The sequence below is a fragment of the Chiloscyllium plagiosum genome, unplaced genomic scaffold, assembly GCF_037043375.1.
Source record: "Chiloscyllium plagiosum isolate Xiang-an unplaced genomic scaffold, Cpla_swu_hap1 HiC_scaffold_40, whole genome shotgun sequence".
NCBI lineage: Eukaryota > Metazoa > Chordata > Chondrichthyes > Orectolobiformes > Hemiscylliidae > Chiloscyllium > Chiloscyllium plagiosum.
Window position 1 is genome coordinate 52,319,660 of NW_028270178.1, and position 22,274 is coordinate 52,341,933.

Here is a 22,274-nt window from a genome sequence, read left to right on the forward strand (position 1 = left end):
ATAAGTTGGAACTCTTCAGAGCTGCTTGCAGCATTTTAGAGAGCAAAATGTCCAATTTCCTCTGAAATCCTGTCTGTTTGCTTTTTCGCGGCCATTCTTACCAGGTTTGCTAACACTGCGCACACTGCCATTCCAGCTAAACAGTTCATGTGTATGTCTGGTTGAATGACCAACACACCGCCCCTCCACCCCAATGATAATGTCTGCGAAATGAAGTTGGGTGCACGGTGTTTCCTTCGATGTGCCAACTCTCCAAACCCAAGTCATTGCCAGTCACTGATAGTACGAACAGCCAGTTCTTGGGATCAGCCACCTAACTGTCTTCAGATCCGCAAGCGACTTCCTGGATGGGATCGTTGTTTGGTCTTTTTTTGGCACACGGTACGCCCCTTGAGGGAAATGCACAACATATCCAAACGGGAACTCTGCTTCTCTCTCTCTTTCTTCGAGAATTTATGATCTTACTTTCTAGGCAATGAGGAAATGTGGCGCAATGTTCAACCCGGACAAACGTAGATGAATCTGTCGGTGTCAGGGACGGTTGTCTCGGACAAAAAACAGCGCTCCTATTGGGTGCCTCACCTGTTTTGCTATGCTCAATATTCTGTCATTGGACAATGAACCCTTTGTTGAGGTTTATTGCCTGTTGTATAAAAACAGGAGTTCATGTGGTTTCGATAGTCAGAAAACAGCGATGGTTCTCTTTGAGCTCCTCGTCCTTTTCTGCTTATCTCCAGGTAAGATGCGGACTTCTTTGTAAAATTTTCCTCTTTTGTACGTTGACAGAGAAAAGGAACGCTGAGTAGGTGTCTAGGAAACGCGGTGACAATCAGCGGTTGTCGCTTCCCACTGCTCTGATGCTGATGGGAATTCACCGCTCTTTTGCTGCTCATCGTGTAATCTGAAATGTTCCCTGCTCAGTGACAGCGATGGGAAAGTTGCATTAATTTATCGGTTCTATAAGATGCTTAGATGTTTGTATTTATATAGTGCGAAATTCTGAGAGAGCTCAGAAAGCTTCCTTGGTTGCGTGGTTAGAGAGAAATCGATTTAGATTTAATTGGAACTCATCTATTAAACGGGGCTATCGACAAAATTGCTCTTATGCTGAGGAAGTGAGTGATCGGAGGCCGTGTCAGAATGGGACAGGGCGTGGGATCCACTCCACAACCGGGCCCTGCAGTACCCATGAGGGGATATACTGTGGATTCTGAAAGTCGTCAACGCAGGGCGGCACAGTAGTTAGTACTGTTACAGGACAGCTTCACGGACCGGTTTGAATTTCACCATCGGCGACTGATTGCATGGACTCTCCCCTGTGTCAGCTTCGGTTCCATTAGGTGATCTGGTTTCCTCTGACAGTCCACGGATGTGCAGATTATGTGTGTTTCCGAAAATGCAGGGTGACAGGGAAACTGCCGGATGCACTGCGGCAGGTGTGACGGACCAAATGGGCTCCCTTTACACTGTTGGGAATTAATAACAACCAAAACTGTTTTATAAAGTCAGCTGGTCTCGTATCATCCGCAGAGACAGAAAGCTGAGTTAATAGTTCATAACTGACACAAATGTCATTGATCTGAATCCTTGTCAAAACTGTCGACAATGCAGTCAATAGTGACAAGCACTCTTGTATTTCTTTCGACATAAGGGATAATGAGAACTGTGCCTAACAGCTATCGTGATTCCACATCTGGGAGAGATAATATATCCCTTTATGGCGCGGTTTTACCAACAGCATTTCAGTAAGCAAATTCTCATTCAGACCTGACCAGTCTCTCTGGAAGATTTTCCAGTCCAGAATCTGTTGAGTCCCGGGCAGCCACAGTTCCTGTGGCCAGTTGTGTCCTTATGCAGGAAATACAAGAAACACATCAGTTCAAATGGCACAAAGAATCCTGACCATTCTGGTCTGAGTGTCCCATACTGAAAAATCACCACAATACATTGTCATTATTCAGATGGTAACTATGGGGAATGATATTACACCTCTATGCAATCCTGGATTGTCCTATCCTTCTGGATCCTCCAACTCACTTCTCTACAGTTAACAAGAAAATCTGTAATTCTTCCACATCTGAGCATACCTTTAAAGTTAGCTCGGAAGAGAGAGAGAGAGATAAAGGCGAAAACTACTTCTGAAATCTTTATGAACACTTGCTGCCCAGTGTTGCCCTTCTCAATCCAGTTCTCTTTCCATCAGCCTCAATTCGGTTAATCTGATTAACCATTCAGGGCCAACGCTCATTGATGCATGTCTTTATGGAAGAGTTATTGGAAATGCTTGTAAAATGACTCGATTGCTCTGTGCAGGAGGAAATGTGTTCTGAAGAGGGTTACAGTGGACCCGAAACATTGACCGTACATTCTCTGACTCCACAGCTGTTTTCAGAGTTGCTGAGTTTCTAGAGCAATTTCACTGTATCTTCGCCACGGGTCTTGAAATTGCACGCACTCCCGAAGATACACAGCGAGAGAACTACTTTTGTGCTCTTTCGTCTGAATCTCTTTTGAAAAAAATTGTCCGTCGCCCCAACTCCACACTCAACTAAAATATGAAAACTGGTTCATTCATTGTCTGCAGGGAAACATTCCCTATTTAATCAGAATCTCTCCCATGTCTCTGAATTTTAGTTTGGGCCACAATGTCATGTCACCTGTGTGAGAACATCTCCCTAAAGCTCCAGTCGCAATGGAAGGAAGGTTTAGACATGGAAACACTGCAGCAGGAAGTCTGCAACTCGCTGCCTCATGAGTCCAATTTGTTGGTGAGTTTCAGTAAGAATGAGATGGAAGGTGCTGGGAAAATTGTGCTTATTTAAGGAAATATATCGTTTCCTTGAAGGCATTTCAGGGAAGGTACACAAGGATGATCCTTTTGTATGGAGGGATTGATAATGAGCAAACGCTAACAGGTTGGGATGTGAGGTGTTGGCAAGACAATCCAGGGTGGACTTACACAGTTGTGCTAGTGTCTGGGGAATGTTGTCGAACAGAGAGGCCAAGGGGTACAGGTATGTATTTACTTGAAGTGACGTCACAGGTCGTCAAGGTGATGAAAATGTATTTTTCGTGCTACGTCCCTACATTGGTCAGAGCATTGAACGCAGGAGATAAGATGTCATGTTAGAGCTGAATGAGAGTTTGGTGAGACCACTTTTCGTAAACTGCATTATTCTGCTCACTCTGCTGCAGGAAGAATAATATTAATTTTGAAAAGGAGCAAGGAAAGATTTACAAGGTTGTTACCGAGCCTGGAAGGTATGAGTTATAACGCGAGGCTGGGAAGGTTGAGAAGTTTTTTTTTCCTGGAGTTTAAGAAGATGAGTGGGTAACATAAAGAAATGTAGTAAATCATACGGCGCGGAGATGAGGCAAATTGCCGTTGTCATCTCTGTCAGTTGGATGGTCTAAAAACCAGCCAGCGTAATGTTAAGGTGAGTGACAAAAGACTTAAATGAGAAGAGAGGGGTAACCTTTTCATACAAAGAGCGGTGCGTGTGTGCAGCGAACTAGTCGTGGAAGTGGTGGAGCCTGGTACAATTCGAAAATTCAAATGCATCTGAATGTAATCAGCTGAACACATTTCTCTCTTGTCCACATCTTGTTCTGACAGTGCATGGATTTTATCAAATAGCACATGAGGTTGATCACTAAAGCCGTGAAGATTCCGGGCACTTACGATCTGTGTGGGGTGAGTATCACAGAGTGGTCATTCATCACGCTATTTGACGTTGATGGCGAGCAATTGCAGTCCTCCGATTTCACCGGTCTGTGTACGTCAGAGAAAGAGCGAGCGAGAGAGAGAGAGAAGGTGATCTCGCAATTCAATTAAGGGAATGCAGAGAGTCAGTGGGCCAAATTGCGCCGACTGCTCTCTGCTCCTTCACTTTTAGGAACTTTCTCTTCTCAACCTCTGTATCAGTCACAGAGTGTGCACGAGAAGTTCAATCATTCCATTGCAGTTTCCTGCTGAGGCAGAGCCTGAGAGTTTGGCTCTGTCCCTTATGGTAAAGAATACCCCCAGCCACAACTCCCCTACACACACACACAAACACATGCCCTCTGTCACATACGCGCACTCTCACGTCCTCTCCTTAAACCCACGCTCTCTCACGCGCACTCAGATACACACTCGCAAACACACACAACTCACTCTTACACACTCATACACAACTCATTCGTGCACGCACTCTGAATCCAACCGACATGCAGTTCCATACTTACACTCTCAATCACACACACACTTACACGAACATGGACACTCACGCATGCCATATACACACAGAGAAGCACCAGCACATACACACTCACTCGCACAAACACAGACACACACACACATAAACACGCACACAAACAGGAAAGAAGGGTGTGTGGATGTTATAGAATTGATTTGCACAAACCACAGTAGACGCTCCATAAATTTTCAGAATGAAATATCAGAGAATTTTTCTCGTTAAAGGAGGCCTACGTGCAGACATGTGCTGCTCGGCAGCAAATGATACTGTTGAAAGGTGAGAGAGGTTCCAGGATTTGAATCATCTTCTCCTGTTCCTGTGATTTACTCGTGAATATGAAGAGTTAGTGTTACACCAAGTGTAAGAGGAACCATTAAAGACCAATCGCTAGTCTTCCTTATTAAATTGGAGATGAAATTGAACGAGGCTTCTAATTAAACTAGACAAGTAGATCGAAGGATAAACATGTTATTACCTAAGAACATTACATCAGGGAGGAAGCTGAAAAGAGAGGGAGCCATGCTTTTTAAAGGAGTTGAAGATGTTGTCCAGAGGAATGAGAAATTTTATTTTAGAATGAGACGTGAAGGCTCAGTTCCAGCGCTTGAGAGTTAAATGTTAGCAAGAAAATACCGAATCAGAAAAGTAAGAGGAGCCAAGAGGGGACATGAGATGTCTTTGGCAGATTCGAGAAAGGAAAAGTGTACGGTTGTCTATAGGTATATCGGTTTAAAGAATGGTGAGAATAAGATTAGGGTCAATCAAAGATAGTAGTAGGAATTTGTGGGTGGAGTCAAAGGAGATTGGCGAAGAGCTAAATGAATATGTCTCCTCAGGAAACATGTTGTCATTGGGTAAACTGCGATACAGGCTAATAGACAAAAAGGGATTGAGGTTCTCAAGGAGGAGGTGTTAGCAATTTTAGATACTGTGAAAACCAGTATCTCCACTGGACCGGATGAGATTAGATTAGATTAGATTACTTACAGTGTGGAAACAGGCCCTTCGGCCCAACAAGTCCACACCGCCCCGCCGAAGCGCAACCCACCCATACCCCTACATTTACCCCTTACCTAACACTACGGGCAATTTAGCATGGCCAATTCACCTGACCTGCACATCTTTTTGGACTTTGGGAGGAAACCGGAGCACCCGGAGGAAACCCACGCAGACACAGGGAGAATGTGCAAACTCCACACAGTCAGTCACCTGAGGCGGGAATTGAACCCATGTCTCTGGCGCTGTGAGGCAGCAGTGCTAACCACTGTGCCACCGTGCCGCCCACGAATTGATCCCAGGATTCCCTGGGAAGCCAGGAAGGAGAGTGCAGAGCCTTTTACTTTGATCTTTATGTCGTCATTGTCTGCAGAATTAGTGCTAGAATATTGGAGGATTGCATATGTTGTTCCCTTGTTCAAGAAGGGGAATAGAGACAACCATAGCAATTATAGAGCAGTGCGCCTTAATTCGGCTGTGGGTAAAGTCTTGGAAAGGATTGTAAGAGATATTATATACAATCATCGAGAAATGAATAAATTGATAAGAAATAGGCAGTACCATTTTTTGTGAAGTGTAGGTCGTGCCTCACCAAACTTCTTGGGTTCTTTGAGCAAGTGACCGAAAAGGTGGCTTATGGTAAGGCGACTGATGTGGTGGATATTGATTTCAGAAAGCGTTTGGCAAATTCGCTACCGTGGCTATTGCATAAAATGCAGAGGCGAGGCTTTGAGGGTGATCAGGCGGTTTGAATCAGAAATTGGCTAGCTGCAAGAGACACAGAATGTGGTTGATGGGAAATGTTCATCCTGGAGTTCAGGTACTAGTGTGCACGGCAATGATCTGCTTTGCAACAACAGTTAATTTTCATTTTTTCATGAATGACCTCAATGAGGGCATAGTATCATGAGTTAGTAAAGTTGTGGAAGACCCTGTGGTCGTTAGAGTTGTGGATAGTGCTGAAGGATGAAGTAACACAAATGCAGGTAACTGTGCTAATGGTGCGATGCTTGGTCGTGTAGATGAGTAGAGGGATCACATTTTCCATGAACGTTTGCCCATGGGCGTAGCCACCCAGGTTAAGAGGGTAGCTCAGAAGGCATACGGTGTGTTAGCTTTTATTATGAGAGGGACTGCGTTTCACAGCCATGAGGTGATGCTGCAGATGGACAGAACTCTGGTGAGGTTGCAAATTGCAGATTTGCTTCCAGTTCTGGTTAGAAGATGGATGTGGAAGCTACAGAGAGGGTTCAGAGGACATTTACAGGATGGTGCCTGGTATGGAGGGAAGGTCTTACGAGAAAAGGCTGAGGGTTTTGAGGCTGTTTTCGTCAAAGAGAAAAAGGTTGAGAGGCGACTTATTGAGACGTATAAGGTAATCAGAGGGTTAGATCGGGTGGACGGTAAGAGCATTGGTATGTGTATGGAATGAGCTGCCAGAGGAAGTGTGGAGGCTGGTGCAATTGCATCATTTTAGAGGCATTTCCATGGTACATGAATAGAAGGGCTTGGGGCCATATGGGCCGGGTGCTGGCAGGTGTGAATAGATTGTTGCTCACATCCAGGAAAACAGCGTGGTACTTGCTCTGTGTGGTTGACGAGAGAGTTGTGCTTCCATTAATGTCACCTTTGTAGATTTGCTTACAGGAACTGCAATTCTGTCTTTGACTGGTCTGTAGACGTATAGGTGGATGTATCGGTGAAAATGGTGACTTTCCTCCTGAGTTTCGTCCATAGAAAACCCATCCAGTGTGAAGGAAGTTTGCACAAATTCACTGCCAGTCGTTTTGTCGAATATGGAATATTTATGGGCCGCAGCCTGACAGGGAACTTTAACCGTTTCCAATCAACAAAACATCTGTCTTTAAAATAAAATGACATGGGAAAACTGCAGGCAAAGTGAATTGCTTCAATTTCGTAAACAATGTTCGCATGGACACGAGGGGCCGAAGCGTCTGTTTCGATGCTGTGTACCTCTGGGATCCTTTGAACAATCTCTATGCATTGAGCTTGTCCTTTCAGCAATAGGTGCCAAGAAAAGAGACCTCCTTCACCCTCTCCCACTTATTGTGCCTTCCTGCCAAGTTGCCCATCACCCGAGACCCCAGAAAAGCACCATTCCCTTCCATGCTCCTCGAACTCAAACCTGTGATGACTGATATTCACTGAGGTCAAAACCAGACTGACTAATTGTCTGCACTTAATTCGGATCCCTCCTCATTTTTTGTCACTGCATTCACCCCCATAATAGCTCAGGGATAAAACTGTGCATCATCTCAACCTTGTCACCCTGATTCCAGCGTGTTCACCTGAAGGGTAAGACGCTGGTTAAATGTTCACGCAAATTGGTAACCAATGGTGAAAATAGTGCCCGACGACGTCGACACCACATGTGCAGATGAGTGGGTGAATTGCTTCAAACTCCCAGCTGACTTGACCTTTCGATCACTTTGCGTCAGTTAGAGTGCTTATTTCGACGACTTCATGGCACCTCCCAGCCCCGTCTTACCTTTACAGTGTCGTCAACAACATAACGTTTTAAGGATGGCTTATGTCTCTCAAATCAGTTCTGCATTTTCCTGACATGTCTGCATTTTGTCCATTCCTCCGTCTTTCAGAAAGCTTGCTTTTATGTGTGGCATGGCTGGATCGAACAACATTCTGCAAAATTAAAAATGCACTTCCACGGCAAGGTATCACAACGACATTGAAGCAGAATAAAAAGTGATTATATATTTGCTTCGAACTCTCATTGAGGAACAGCAACAATAGTTCAGTCTTTCTGCCTGTTGTAAAATTGTATTTATGTTCTTTTGCCTGCCTTTACAGTTTGTCAGTAATCACTCGCACATCACACTCACTACCGTTGTGTGCAGGTTGGTTATCAAACTAGATTATTGCCTCGCCCTTACCGTCCACACGAATCCATCCTTCTGGGTGTCCTGTGTACAGTTCTGGGCAGCACGTTGTTGGAAATGTGTTGGAGAGAGTGCAGTGGGTGGTTCACAGATCGCTTCGAAAGCGAGTTTTTAAAATGGGAGTACTAAATTTGGAGGGGAGAGCGGAAGGCAAGAGAGTTTTAGATAGAGAATTTCAAGACTATGAATTCTTAGCACAGAATAGCCATTAAAACATTGTCTACCTTTCTTTACAAGGCCAATCAGTGAGATGGCTCAGTTTTATAATTATTTTCAACGGATGTTGTTGAGAGAATAACTTTCTCATCCAGCCAGTAGTTACGTGGTGGAATGTTGTGTCTGGAAATGTTGGGAAGGCACGTTCACTTGAATACATTTAGGAGAATGCTTTGGATGGGAAATGAGAAGTAATAATCCTGAGTCATCCTGATATCACTGCTTTTGGGATGCAACTGCTGTGCTTGCTGCCTGAGACCTAACCGTCTGCTTAGAGAGCCATGTCCCTGATGTTATACACACTTTCTTAGTATTGGCTGTTCACCTTCTCCCTGAACGAAACAGTAGGGGCTTTATAACCTCAGGGCTTCCGGATATTTGGATCATGTCTTTCGACATTTCTTCCCTTTCCCCCTTCCAGCAGAAACTAACATGATCATCGATCTTGATTGACCGTTGCTGCTCCTCCTTCCCTCGACAGCCTATTGGCAATGTAACAGGATCTGAAGCAGTATCTCTTTTGATAGTGAATGGCCAGAATCTGGCAGTATTCCTGTCTCGTCATCTCCCTATTGCACTCCCCTTCCTGCCCGTGCAATCCTACACCATTGTTTTACTGCGACCCCTCTCCAACCTCTGCATAAATTGCAACATCCGCCGACATTTCTGCCATCTACAAATGGAGCCCATCACCAGTGATGTATTTCCCTCCACTCCACTATCTGCTTTCCGCAAAGACCGTTTCCTCCACGACCATCATGTTAGGTTCACGCTTTGTAAAAAAAACGCCCTCCCCTCCTGGCACCTTCCCCTACCACCGTAAGAATTGTAAATCCTGCGCACACCCCTACCCCCTCACCTCCGCCCAAGACCCCAAGAAGCCTTCCATACCCATCAACGTTTCACCAGAGCTTCCACACCAGAGCTTTACTGTATCCGTTGCTCACAATGCGGTCTCCTCTACACTGGGGAGACTGGACGCCTTCTGGCAGAGTGCTTCAGAGATCTTCGCCGGGACATTCGCACCAATCAACTGCACCGCCCCCTGGTCAAACATTTCAACTCTCCTTCCCACTTACAGGCCCTGGGACACCTCTATTGCCACTCCCTCACGGCTCCACGCCTGAAGGAACAACGCCTCATCTTCAGCCTCGGGAACCTTCAACGACAGGGCATTGATGTGAACTACACCATTTTTCTCATTTCCCATCCCCCATTTTACCCCAGTTCCGATCTTACAGCTCAGAACCGTCCATAAGTCATATCTGTCCTGTCAATCTTCATTCCCACCTATCTGCTACACCGTCCTATCTGACCTATCACCATCAACCCACTTCCATCCAGCTATTGCACTCTCAGCTGCATTACCCCTTCCCCCCACCCCGATTTTATCTGTCTACACCCGAGGCTCCCAGCCTCATTCCTGATGAAGGGCTCCTGCCCAAAACTTGTCCTGCTCCTCGATTGCTGCATGACCTGCTGCGCTTTTCCAGCACCACGCACTCTTGACACGCTTCTCCTCTCCATCCACTTTACCCAAAACTCCCTCAGGCTCACGAAAGTCCTGCGCCCCCGTTCCGAATGCCCACACGTCCAGAAGAGTGCACTGGAGACATTTACTGCTCACATCCTGCGTCCCAAGCGCCATAAATACTCCCGGATTTCTCCTCCGAATTTCTTGACTGGGAGGAGCAACCCATAGCTTTGAGGTCACCTGTGAGTTCCCCACTGTGGTTATACTTTTTATACATCAAGTAAAGTCAAACCACGTCGACTACTTCAGAGCCCCAACTTTTCTTGACCGAACAAACGATGACTCCTTAGATAAAGACCTCCCAAACTCTAAATGCTAATTGTTGTATAAATACTCAACAGCCTTGTTCCTACAACCTGAAAGTTCCACTTTCCTCATGATACTGTGGAACCAAGATTTCCCTCAGGAAGTCTGTACCTTACATTTCCTTAATATTCCTTTAATGGATTGAATAGCCTAAGTCTGCTCCTATATAACAGACTTAAACATGCTTTAAATGTTTCAGTGTTTTCAGTGCTCTATATTATAACTATATTATAAGCAGAGGACCCATGTCACCTCCTGAGTTTAATTTATTTTCCGTCCTATCTGACAATTTTAATTGAACAGGGAACACACAGGCGCTTTTGCCAGTGCAGTTACAATGCAGACAACAATGAGTGTTATTGCATGTAGTTCACAGTTTGCAAGAACGGTTACAAATGCAGTTGGCTGAATGGGGCATTAAAATAACTTCCTCAGTGAGCAGAAAACGTCACTACTGCAAGGTTGTGAAAGAACATGTATTGTTCAGCCGTTGATATAGCCTTAAATTCAGATAAATCATTGTCACAGGCTGCACAGTTATAAACACACAACTGAAATTAAATGCTGAAGAAAATCTTCCAGGGAAATATATAATCTAGAATTCAATTGTCCTCACTTCCACACCGTTTACAATGGAACGTAGAACGTTATTAGAGAACGTGGTAGCTCTTATCATCGGATCGGAAATCATTAATGATCTCAGATGGCCTGGCAAGATATCAAAAGGATAAATTAACACGCATTTTCTTCACGATGCAAGATCGAGACTTGGTGAAGAACACAGCGTTGAAATTGAATGTGAAATGAGCAATAGCAAGAAATACTTGAAGCATCATTGTGGGTCATGTTCTTGGCATCTGGGAGTATTAAAAAATCAGGTTTGGCAATTGGTTCATATAATTGAAATCCCCCTCAGTCTAGAATCCAAGCCTCACTAAATGTTGTGAAAATCAGGGCCTTGGATAATGTTAAATGAATATAATCGGAATACTGCAATGAAATTATGAGTATACCTTGTTCGCATAATCTGGTACGATCCATCACATTTACTAATTATAACTGAATTGCAATTAATATAACATTTATTATCACTATCCTTCCGACCTGACAGAGGATGTATTGCACAGTGATCAGTCAGTTCAGATTTGGACGGCTTTTTCTGTGGACAGGATATTGTGAATAGAACACTGCACATTACTTTTCCATGTTATTGAAAACATATAGTTTGGACTGAGTAAATAGTAATTGCTTCAGACTGCGATTTAGAGCCGTGGTCATCGTTACATTTCCAGCCTGTTCTTAGTGCTGCCAAACGTTTAAAGGTTTCAGGATCAAAAGGTATTCCTTGGTACCTTGTAAAGAAAAGATCTGAAGCATGGATACAGTCACAGTTGCTGATTTTACCGAGCACTCCCTGCATGTGTGTCAAATTTCTAGTTTGCAGGTTGTTTGTTTTCATTTGATGTCAGCTGGAACTTAATTCAAACGTCATATGTAACCGAAATATTTTGAAAATATTCACAGAATGCATGAGATGAATTGTTTACACTGTCAGACAGATATACAGGACGTCAAAATCACTTCAGACTTGTGTTATGAAGGTGAATGCGTACTGTTCCTTTAAGAGAGTTGAAAAGCTAGCAAGGACTGAAAGAACCACAAAAAGTCCGGCAGAAGGTAACATTGTAACATTTCTTCGAAACGGCTTGAGGAGCTGGATTATGTTGAGACAAACACAAATTCAGTTTCGTCCAATCAGTTTACATTATACCCCAAGACACCAAACTTCAATCACTTTGCAATTGAGTATTCTGATAATATTAAAACATAAGTAATGATCTGGTACTTGGAGTGTAAACAGATATTTTGAACAGATGGTCAGCGTGACAAAGATAATTGCCAAAAGACCATGAAATGTCGGCTGCGAGTAAGGGGTCTCTGAGAGGTATCTGTCTGGAGAAGGATTTCGCACAGAAAAACATGGAACCCGACCGGGATTAACAAGGTGCAGATTAAAATCGACTGATGACACTCGCCACACTGACTGGTTATTCAACTTAATTATTTTTCAGCAAGTCGTAATCAGATTTTTAAAAGAATCGGACTCGTATTGTACACGGGGAGTTAAAAGATAAGTTTAAGACGAAGGCCTTGTTAGTTAATACTACCTAATGACTTAAAACAACTAACCTTGTTCAATTTTGCTTTAAATAGTGATTTAGAGGATAATTCGTTGCCTTTCGATTTTGAACAGATTACAGCACGGGATGAACCATTCCTGTGTAGTGTGTGTAAATCAGCAGAGGGGTTTACGCCGTGTCATAACAGTTTGGGGCTAATGTGTAGATTTTGGCTCTTGGATTCATGCTCTGAACAGGTTTTGACAGACATTTGGACAGATTTGAATAGATTTGGGTTTTGAAAAAAGCCCAATAGATTTAAACACTTACAGGTTAATGTCCTAGATCTTAAAATAAAACACCGATGAGACGATTTGTTTAATTTTGGTGACTTGTGGTTGATTAAATTAGAAGTGCGAGAAGTAGCCCTTAAAATTGCTGAATACCATCTGAGATTCACATATGATTCTCAAATTTGCTGGGAATGTTTAGAAGGAAAGAACAAGCCACAGTTTTAGAATTAGCAACTAAGGTAGATTTGGGTTTAACCAAGGAGAAAAGAAAAGCAGGAAGTGTAAGGGAGTTATTCAAAAACTTGTGTGTCGGAGAACGAGGAAAGTGTAGTAGAGGTACAAAAATTGCAATACACCTGAGGGAAATTAAATTAGAAGATAAACAAAGGAAGAGAAAAAGAAGAAATGGGAAGATAGAGAGTAGATAGACAGTCAGAGAAAGAGAAAGAGAGAGGGAAAGAGAGAGAAAGACGGTGCTTGCCTGAGCAAAGATATAGAAAGATGGGAAAGATATAGAGAAAGTTGAAAGCGAGAGAAAAAGAGAGACAGCGACAAAGAGAGAGAGAGAGAGAGAGAGAGAGAGTTTGAACATGAGAGTTTGACACTTAGTCAGCAAAGTCAAATTAACAGGGAGGACTTAAAAATAGAACGTAGTAATGTAGACAACTATGTCGAACCTCTGCCACATTTGTGATGAGAAAAATATTGAATTTCTTATTTATTTCAAAAAACTAATGGCGAGGGAGTTCAAGTGATTAGAGGATATGTGGGTAATGCTATTACAGACTACACTGGTAGGCAGAGCTTGGGAGATGAGAGGTCAAATGATTATAAAGAGGTCAAACAGACTATTTGAAGTGCTGATGAATTGGTACCAGAAGTGCACAGATAGCAGTTGAGAAACATAAAGAAGGAACCAGGTCAGACTTATGTTGAGTTGGAAACAATTGAACATTATCATTTTGATGGATCAACGCGTGCCTTGAAGATAGATTGGTCATATGAGGTTACAGGAAAGACTATTCTGATGGTGGAGTTTAAAAACTCACTTCCAGAGATGGTAAGAATTCACCTGGTGGAACAGAACTTTCAGGAAGTGATGAATACATTTTGGTGTATAAGACGAGATTCCAGGCAGAAGCTTGTCGTGGGAGGGATGAAAGGTGGAACAGGAGGAGATCCCCCACTATAAAGCCAAGAGTAGCGAACACTGGTAAGAGTTTACCACAGGTTAAAGAAAAAGTCCATGTGGGGGAGAAGGAGATGAGAGGCCTGACTTGATTCCACTGTGGTAAATTCGGACACAAAAAGTCACAGTTCTGGTCGTTAAAGAGAGGCACTGTGGGAAAAAGATGCAGCAAAAGAAGGCAAGCCAGTGTCATTAATGAAGTTCGTAAAGGAAACCCCAATAAAAGCCGAGGGGCAGCAGGACGTTGCACAGCCCAGGCAGTGGCTGGGAATTGAGTTAGTACCTGATCTCGAAGGAATTCGCCTGTGTGTGTAAAGTTTATGCTGAACGAACTGGGAGAAAATGACAAGAAGTTATAATTTTGAGAGATATGTGATCTAACCAGTCGCTGATTGTAAAGGATGAGTGAACTTTCTGATTGATAATTTCACTCATATTGTAGTGGTGCCTTAAATTTCATTTGAGTGGTATCTTGATAAAAGCTGATTTATCGTGTTTGTGCATATGTTTATACGTACCTTCAGGAATTAATTAATACACAGGAGGAACGTGTCAGTGTTTAGAGGCGTTCCTGGAGTGAAGCGGGGCTGGGGGGTGGGGGAGGGTGGTGGGGGTGGGGGCGTGAAACGGTTTGTTGTTTCTGATGTGCTTACCTGAGAGTGTGATACATTCTGGGCTACATGCACGGAAATTTAGCGTTCCCTATGGAAGATTTGGTTGGACTGACAACTGAAGACTGAGGAATTTACCGTGTCACTGATTGACAGAGTCTTAGTTCCAGGAATTCAGTTCTCTGTTGGTAATGAATTAGCAAATTTCAAGGTGTGAGTGACTCCCCTTTTTGTGAAGAAGCCCAAGGGAAACCAAGAATATGAAGAGTTAAAGCAGAAATATGCTGATATTTTCTCAGACTGTGTACGAACCAGATCCCACTATCAGAATTCACAGTGCAAGCAAAAACTAAGAATATAGATGAACGATTTGACGCAATGGTGTGTGACAAACCTGAACAGGTAGCGGGTCAGAAAGAGGTTTTCAGGTCCTAAAAGAGTAAAATCCGTGCAACAAGAAGACAAAACGAAAAAAGATGTATATTGGACGCATATTCTGAAAAGGAGGCCGAATACACTCCTGAGGGTAATTATCGAAAATGTATATTTTTTAAACAGAAACAGAGACAATGGCAGGATAGTGCAGAGGAGAGATGGGCTGAAATGCACCAGATTGGGTTGCCGGTAAGTTGCAGAGGGGATGTTATGTGTAGCACTCGACCGAACTGTAGGAGGTCACATAGTGGTTTGAAAGAATTAGACTCAGGCACAAAAGCGTATTCGTTGGGCAAGAATGCACAAGGATGGGATTACCTTTTGCCATATCTGCCAAACACGCCAAAATGGTTAGCAAACCCGAGGTTTTACTGAGTCCAGCACCTTTGTTCAAATTCCAGCATTTGAAGAACATTTCACTCGCTTTGTATTGATTGTGTTGGTCCACAACCGAGAACCAAAAATGGGAACCAGTACTTGCGATCCATAATGATTGGGGCTCCTGCATTTCCAGAGGCAATTCCATTACGGAGTTTCAAGGCAAAAAGGTTGGTCGTCAAGTTAGTAGCTGTCTTCTCACCGTATGGGCTATGCAGCGAGAGTCAGTCGAATGAATGAGCACATTTTACTACTCGGCTGTTTAAGTAGGCATAGCTCAGATATACAGCACTTTAAATCAAGTGCATATCATCCTGAGTGATGTTTAGAAATGTGTTATCAGACATTGACGACCATGTTGAGAGCATACTGTCAGGATTACCCGAATAATTGGGATCATGGTATCCCATCCGTATTGTTTTCCATTGCAGATGCGCCAAACGAATCGACACACTTTGCAACCTTCGAGTTAACATTCGGACATGCAGTGAGAGGACCTTACTAATTAATTAAATATAAATTGACAGTAGCAAATTCAGAGATCTCACACTTAGATTATGTCTTGGAGTTGAGGGAACGATTAAATCGAGTATGTAAGTTCGCTAAACAGTACCGAGCGGGGCCCCAACCCACAATGAAACAGGTCGCAGATGAAAAATCTGAGAATCGAACGTTTACCCAAGGGGATGACGTTTTAGTGCTTTTACCAGTGTTAGCAGATGCCTTCAAAGCATGGTTTCTTGGTCGCTATAAAACTGAGAAAAATAAATGAGACAGGTGAACTATCTAGTTAAGATGCCAGATTACAAAAAAAAACAACAGTGTTCGGTATGTCACGAGCACCTGTTGAAACCGTATTATATGTGAGAGAAAGAACTGGAGAAATACGTTTTAGTTACTGCCCCGCAGAGTGAGGAATCAAATTCAGAAAGTGTGGATTTTGATGGGCCTCAAAATAAGTTGAAAAAAAGCCCTTGACGAGTGGGGTAGATTATTAAGCTACCTGTCGCAGAAGCAAAGAATGCACAAGAACGTTTTGTTACTTCAGTGTGAGGGCAGATGTCAGAATCAAATGGGAACCACTAATGCTATTGCTCATGATGTAGACGTCGGGTTTCTCCTCCGATAAAAGAACATGCGAATCGGATTTCCCCTTCAAAGGCAGACACGTCCTGAGTGAGGTGGATTCCAATCTCAACGGGGATTGAATCAAGCCAGAGCGAGTGGAGTTCGCCGATCGCCTTACTTCCCAAACTGATCGGGACTCAACGATTTTGCGTGGATTATTAGAAGGTCAACGCTGGAACAGAATTGGATATATATCCGACACCAAGATTGGAGAACTCCATGGAAAAAGCTGTAAAAGCTATTAACATCACCAAGTTAGGACTCCTGCGTGGTTATTCGCAGGAACCTTAATCAGAAATGATGAAATAAATGTCTGCTATTTTAATGGAGGAGAAAGTGAGAACTGCAGATGCTGGAGATTCAGGAAGGGCTTATGCTCGAAACGTCGATTCTCCTGTTCCTTGGATGCTGCCTGACCTGCTGCACTTTTCCAGCAACACATTTTCAGCGGCTATTTTAATGCCAAGTGATGCGATTTGGAAGGAAGAATGGACCCACCACATTCGAAAGACTCATGAACAGAGATATGGCTGGGTTAAAAAAGTGCAATTTAACTGGATGATGTTGTAATCTTTGGTGAGTCTTTGAAAAATCGCATGGTACAGTGGGAGAGCTCTTTGAACGACGATGAATAGCAAAACCAGTAATAAACTTCCACAAAACTGATTTGGCGAAAGGAGTGGTGACGTTCTTGAGACATGACATCGGTCATGGAAGTTTGATCTGAAGATCAGCAATGGAGAGGTACCATTAACAGATTTGATGAAGAAGAACAGAAAATTTCCGCGAACAAAACAATGCATTTGATCATTTAAATGCAATATTAACCATCATGTCAATTTCAATTACAATAAACTTTTCGAATCCTTCAAAGTTGTCATGGACATTGGAGTTTTCGCTGTATTGCTAGTGGAAGATGATAATAGCATTGAACTGCCTGTTGGTTTCTTCTCGAAGAAACTCAGCATCTAGCAGAAAAAAAACTCCATGACCGAAAAAGAATTATTGAGTCTATATGACCTTAACACATTGTAATGCGCACGTCACAAACAACATGTCAGAGACAATTCTTTTCATAGATTACAAAACCCTGACATTCTTAGAATGCTTTCAAAACAGAATTATGAGCATATTTCTTTTGAGTCTTATGTTACATACTTTTAATTTACAAACATAAATGTAGCGAGTTGTAAGAATATAATTGCAGATGAGCTTTCGTAGATTTAACTGATAAAATTTAGATGAGATTAGTTTCTATCCAATGTTTGTGCACGCATACACACATACACCCGCGCAAACACACACACACAAGTTAAGTTGAATTTAGATTAAAGTTCTATGTATATCACAGAAAAAAAAAATGAAGCCATCTTTTCTTCATGTTGATTTATTTGTAATGAAAGGTGTTGTATAAAGTTGTCAAGATGTACTGTACCTTTCAGGGAGCTGAAACGTCTGGCGGGCACAGAGTGTATTGAAAGATTTAAAATGTGGTCGGATCTTGTGTTTTTTGCAAAAATCGTGAAACTTATTTGTTCAGATATAGCAGGTAATAAGGAAGTTTTTCTTTATCTGAGTTTTTATAAGCAGGAGTTAGAGGGCAGTGCATTATTATACAGGGTTCCAGGGATTTAGTGAGCTCGGTTGGCTGGATGTCCGATTTGCAGTGTAGAATAAGGCCAATTGTCCGAAGGATAAAAAGTTATGATCAGGGTAGCATGCCTACATTGGCGCCCATTCACTGGCGAATTGACAGACGGATCGATGTTGGGGCTGATATTACGTTGAATAGAATGACGTGGGTGATGGAAGCGATTGTAGTCACTCCTTGTTTGCAAGTTGAACAGAAATGAATCACGAAAGCAAATCATGAGGATTTCACACGAACTCAGTGATGGGATGCAACGTGACAAATTATTGGATTGTATGATAGCTAATGGAAAATTATGCGTGAATAAGAATAGAATAGCTCAAAGCTGTGAACGGAGAAAATATCCTCAGATTAAATGATCCCAATTTATGACAGGGACAATGATAACTCCTTCTTTCAAAAAACGGTGAATGAAAGAGTTTTCAAGATGCGTCTGTAATTAGAGTCCATTGAGGATCTGTCAAACATAATCCTCAAATCTTCAGTAACATTCCCTGTTCCGTGAAGAAGGGAAGGCCGACACACAGTGCATACTGACATCCAACTTCACTGGGAATTCCCGCATTTTTAAAGAATGCTGCTTCACGCCACATGACTTCATTTTTTATGACTCGAGGCAACTAAATGTTGACCTTGCAACTTCTCCAATTTTTCCATCATAACTGTTGGCTTTCACAGCAACAAAATATCTAAAATTAGTCAATCTTCGCTGATTTCTGTGTAAGACGTTTCCTTATACTTCCTTATCTCACTTACACATAATGAAACATCCTTTCAACGTACACCCTGTAACATTATATCTCATTAACATCAACTATCACTCACCTAAATTCTAAGCGTTTAAGGTCCAAACCGTCCACAATTACACGGAGGTTAAATCATTTTTTCAAGTACTGCTGGAGTGAAAAGTTTGGGGACTGCATCCACTGTAGTTACCTCCTATCTTCGATAAGGATTCAGAAGGTTACAACGGAAACTCCATGATGAAGTTGCAGTAGGACTGGGTTCAGTTGCAGCAACACTTCTTCCCCTCAAAGTTGACTCCTCGGAATAGAGCCCAACACTGTGTTCACAAGTACGACAAACTCTTTGTTTCTTCTGAAAAATGTCCACGAGTTCTTATTGTAATGAGGAGATCTATTTCATTTTTCTTCATGCTGTGTGTCCTCGGAATAATCTTGCCCATAGAGCGGTGAAGGCAGACTTATTGATTATCATTAAGGCACAGACGTGTATGTGTGTATGTGTGTCTACGTATGTATGTATCTGTCTATCTATCTGTCTATCTATCTATCTATCTATCTATCTATCTATCTATCTATCTATCTATCTATCTATCTATCTATCTATCTATCTATCTATCTATCTATCTATCTATCTATCTATCTATCTATCTATCTATCTATCTATCTATCTATCTATCTATCTATCTATCTATCTATCTATCTATCTATATATATATGTGTGTGTGTGTGTGCGTGTGTCTGCGTTATATACAGATATATGTGTGTGTATATATAGATAGATAGATAGATAGATAGATAGATAGATAGATAGATAGATAGATAGATAGATAGATAGATAGATAGATAGATAGATAGATAGATAGATAGATAGATAGATAGATAGATAGATAGATAGATAGATAGATAGATAGATAGATAGATAGATAGATAGATAGATAGATAGATAGATAGATAGATAGATAGATAGATAGATAGATATAACATGACAATCAAGGGCTATAGGTGGGGGTGTGGGAAAAAGGACTTCGGAATGCAATTTGGTAACCATTGCGAGATAGTGCAGGTTTCCATCGAATCCCTATGATTCTGTTTATACCCACCGACCCTTTAAATAATCATGTACTAAACATTGGAGATGAGGAACGTGTAGCAGCGGTGGAGAGGGTGGTGTGTGGATGAGGTGTGTGGTGAATTGAGTGTGATTGGCCTTATCTGAAACGCCGTGTTTCGGCTTATTCTCCAAAATCTCACCACGATGTCAGTTGATTGATAAGACGTCAGAACGAATGAGAAAATATTTTATCTGCTTTAAATGTGACCTCGAGCTTGGGAGTCCTCCATATCTGTTTTTTCAGCAGCTGCAGTAACTCGAAGGGATCTTGGACTAGGAGCCTGCTGGGAGCGGTGAGTCACTGATTCGAACCACACAGCATCACTCTCTCTGTTTAGCCCAAGTAATCTTCCAGCTCCCAGTCGACTCTGCTCCCTCACGGGTTTACCATCTCTGTGACTCCCTGGTACGTGTAATCCCCCAACCCCAACTCCAATCTGCTCCCTAATTGTCTCACCTGTTTCTCTAATTTACGTGTTATTCTCCAGCTTCCATTCCACGCTGCTCCCTCACAGTGTCACCGTCTCTGCGATTCCCAGTTACGAGTAATCCTCCAGCTCATTTACAGGATAATCGTTTCTGTGAATTCCAGGTACGTATAATCATCCGGCTCCCACTCCACTCTGCTCCCTCACATTGTCACCGTCTCTGTTATTCCCAGGTTCGTGTAATCCTACAGCTCGCACTGCACTCTGCTCCCTGACAGGGTCACCATCACTGTGATTCCCAGGCACGTGTTATCTTTCATCTCCCACGACATTCTGCGTCCTCACAAATCACCGTCTCTGTCTCTCCCAGGCACGAGTTCTTTTTCTCCAGCTCCCATTCCAGGCTGCCTCCTCACAGGGACACTTTGACTCCCTTGTAGCAGTGGGTCTTGAGCTTCACTGACGATTTATATTCACTGAGTTGTTGCGGATCGCTTTCAAGTTCTCTGCCTTTGTGACTCCCAGGTTATGGTCGCCCTCAAGCCTCAGCTGACAGTTAAAACATCCAATTCCGCATTGCTGCCTCATAGGGTCGCTTTTCTAACTGTAAGACAGCAGAAAAGAGGAGGACAATAAGAGGGCACAGAGGTATTACAGTGATTAAAAGCACCGTAGAGGATGGAGCAATTTATATGGAAACTTGGGGAAGTTGCAGGCCCTGAAGTAGGTTACTGGAAGTTACCGGCAGAGCTGCTGGAACAGAAGAGGCAAAGGAAAGTTATTGTAGCTTGTCGGTGTTGGAAATTGTTACTCGAGTTAGTGCTCAGTATGTATAAAAGGCTTCTAGTAAATGGTTATAGAAACATGAATATCTGAACAAAAGGAAACTAAAAATAGATACAGGGACCTTTGGGTTACTAGGATCTTGTGGATGTTAGAGTTAAGTGACTTGTAGTGACTGGAGTGAGTACATATTTAGGAAGTACACTAAGGCAGCATTATCGGGGCTGAATGAGATTATAGAAATAGGGGAGTTGTGGGGGACTGAAGAGGTAGCACAGACAATGAGGATGTATGTTCCTGAACTATTTTACTCGATATTGAATGTGTCAAGATGCGTGGAAAAGCACAGCAGACCAGGCAGCATCCGTGGAGCAGCATGATCAACTTATCGGGCAGGAGCACTTCGTCAAGCCACTGCAATTCTTTTGGATTTAATGAGGGGAACACGTGCTGCAATTGGTTGAGGTAGCTATGGAAGGATCGAGGATCTGCAGGGGTTTACTGAGATCGTGAGGTGTGGATGGGTTGGATCAGTTAACAGAGAGACAGAAATGTTTTGGTGAGAAACAGGGAACACAGAGGGAAAGTTACAGAGTTTCACAGGGAGAGAGTGGTTGAGAAGCTGACAATGTTGTAGAGAGTGGAGGAGCAAACCAAGATTGTGGAATGTCGTTGCAACTCAGAGGTTTACAGATTATAGGATGACTTGCACCACCTTGAGGAGTTTAGAAAGAGAGTGGACTACAGAGTCTGTCGGGACTGCTTTGGGCCTAACAGATGTGGAGAGACATAAGGGTTGGAGGTAGGTACAGACACAGAGACTGGTGTGAGGAACGAAGTAGTTTACAGATGTAAGGAGTGCTACGGAAGCTAGTATAGGTTACAGACACAGAAAAGGCTGATAAACTAAAAAGGATCATTCAAACAGGGAGGTTTGTAGGATAAGTTAACAGTGACAGTTAAGGTTAAAGTTCGGGAAGAGTTGTCAGTGTGTGTGGTACGGCTACAAAAGCAGGGGGCTGTAGGGATTAGATGGGTACACAAAGGTATGGACGCTGGAGGAGCTACAGAGATGGGGAGGGTTCCAGCAGCTAAAATAAGTCATAAAGTTCGGGAGGGGTTTGGGTTGGAGGATAAAACAGATTTGGAGGGCTGTACGTACTGGTGGAGAGATAAGTAATATTCTGCGGTCT

The 22,274-nt window shown here is 42.8% G+C and overlaps 1 long non-coding RNA gene across 2 annotated transcripts; it reads left to right on the forward strand.

Annotated features, from left to right (window-relative positions):
- Positions 1–704: 704 nt before the first annotated feature.
- LOC148138521 (uncharacterized) lies at positions 705–9,112 on the forward strand. 2 transcript variants are annotated; one of them, XR_015753961.1, is made up of 4 exons: positions 719–737; positions 2,635–2,768; positions 3,617–3,694; positions 7,853–9,112. It is a non-coding gene; the product is annotated as an uncharacterized LOC148138521 (long non-coding RNA). The 2 variants fall into 2 exon arrangements; XR_015753960.1 differs by lacking the exon at positions 2,635–2,768 and having other exon boundaries at positions 705–737.
- The last annotated feature ends 13,162 nt before the right edge of the window (positions 9,113–22,274 follow it).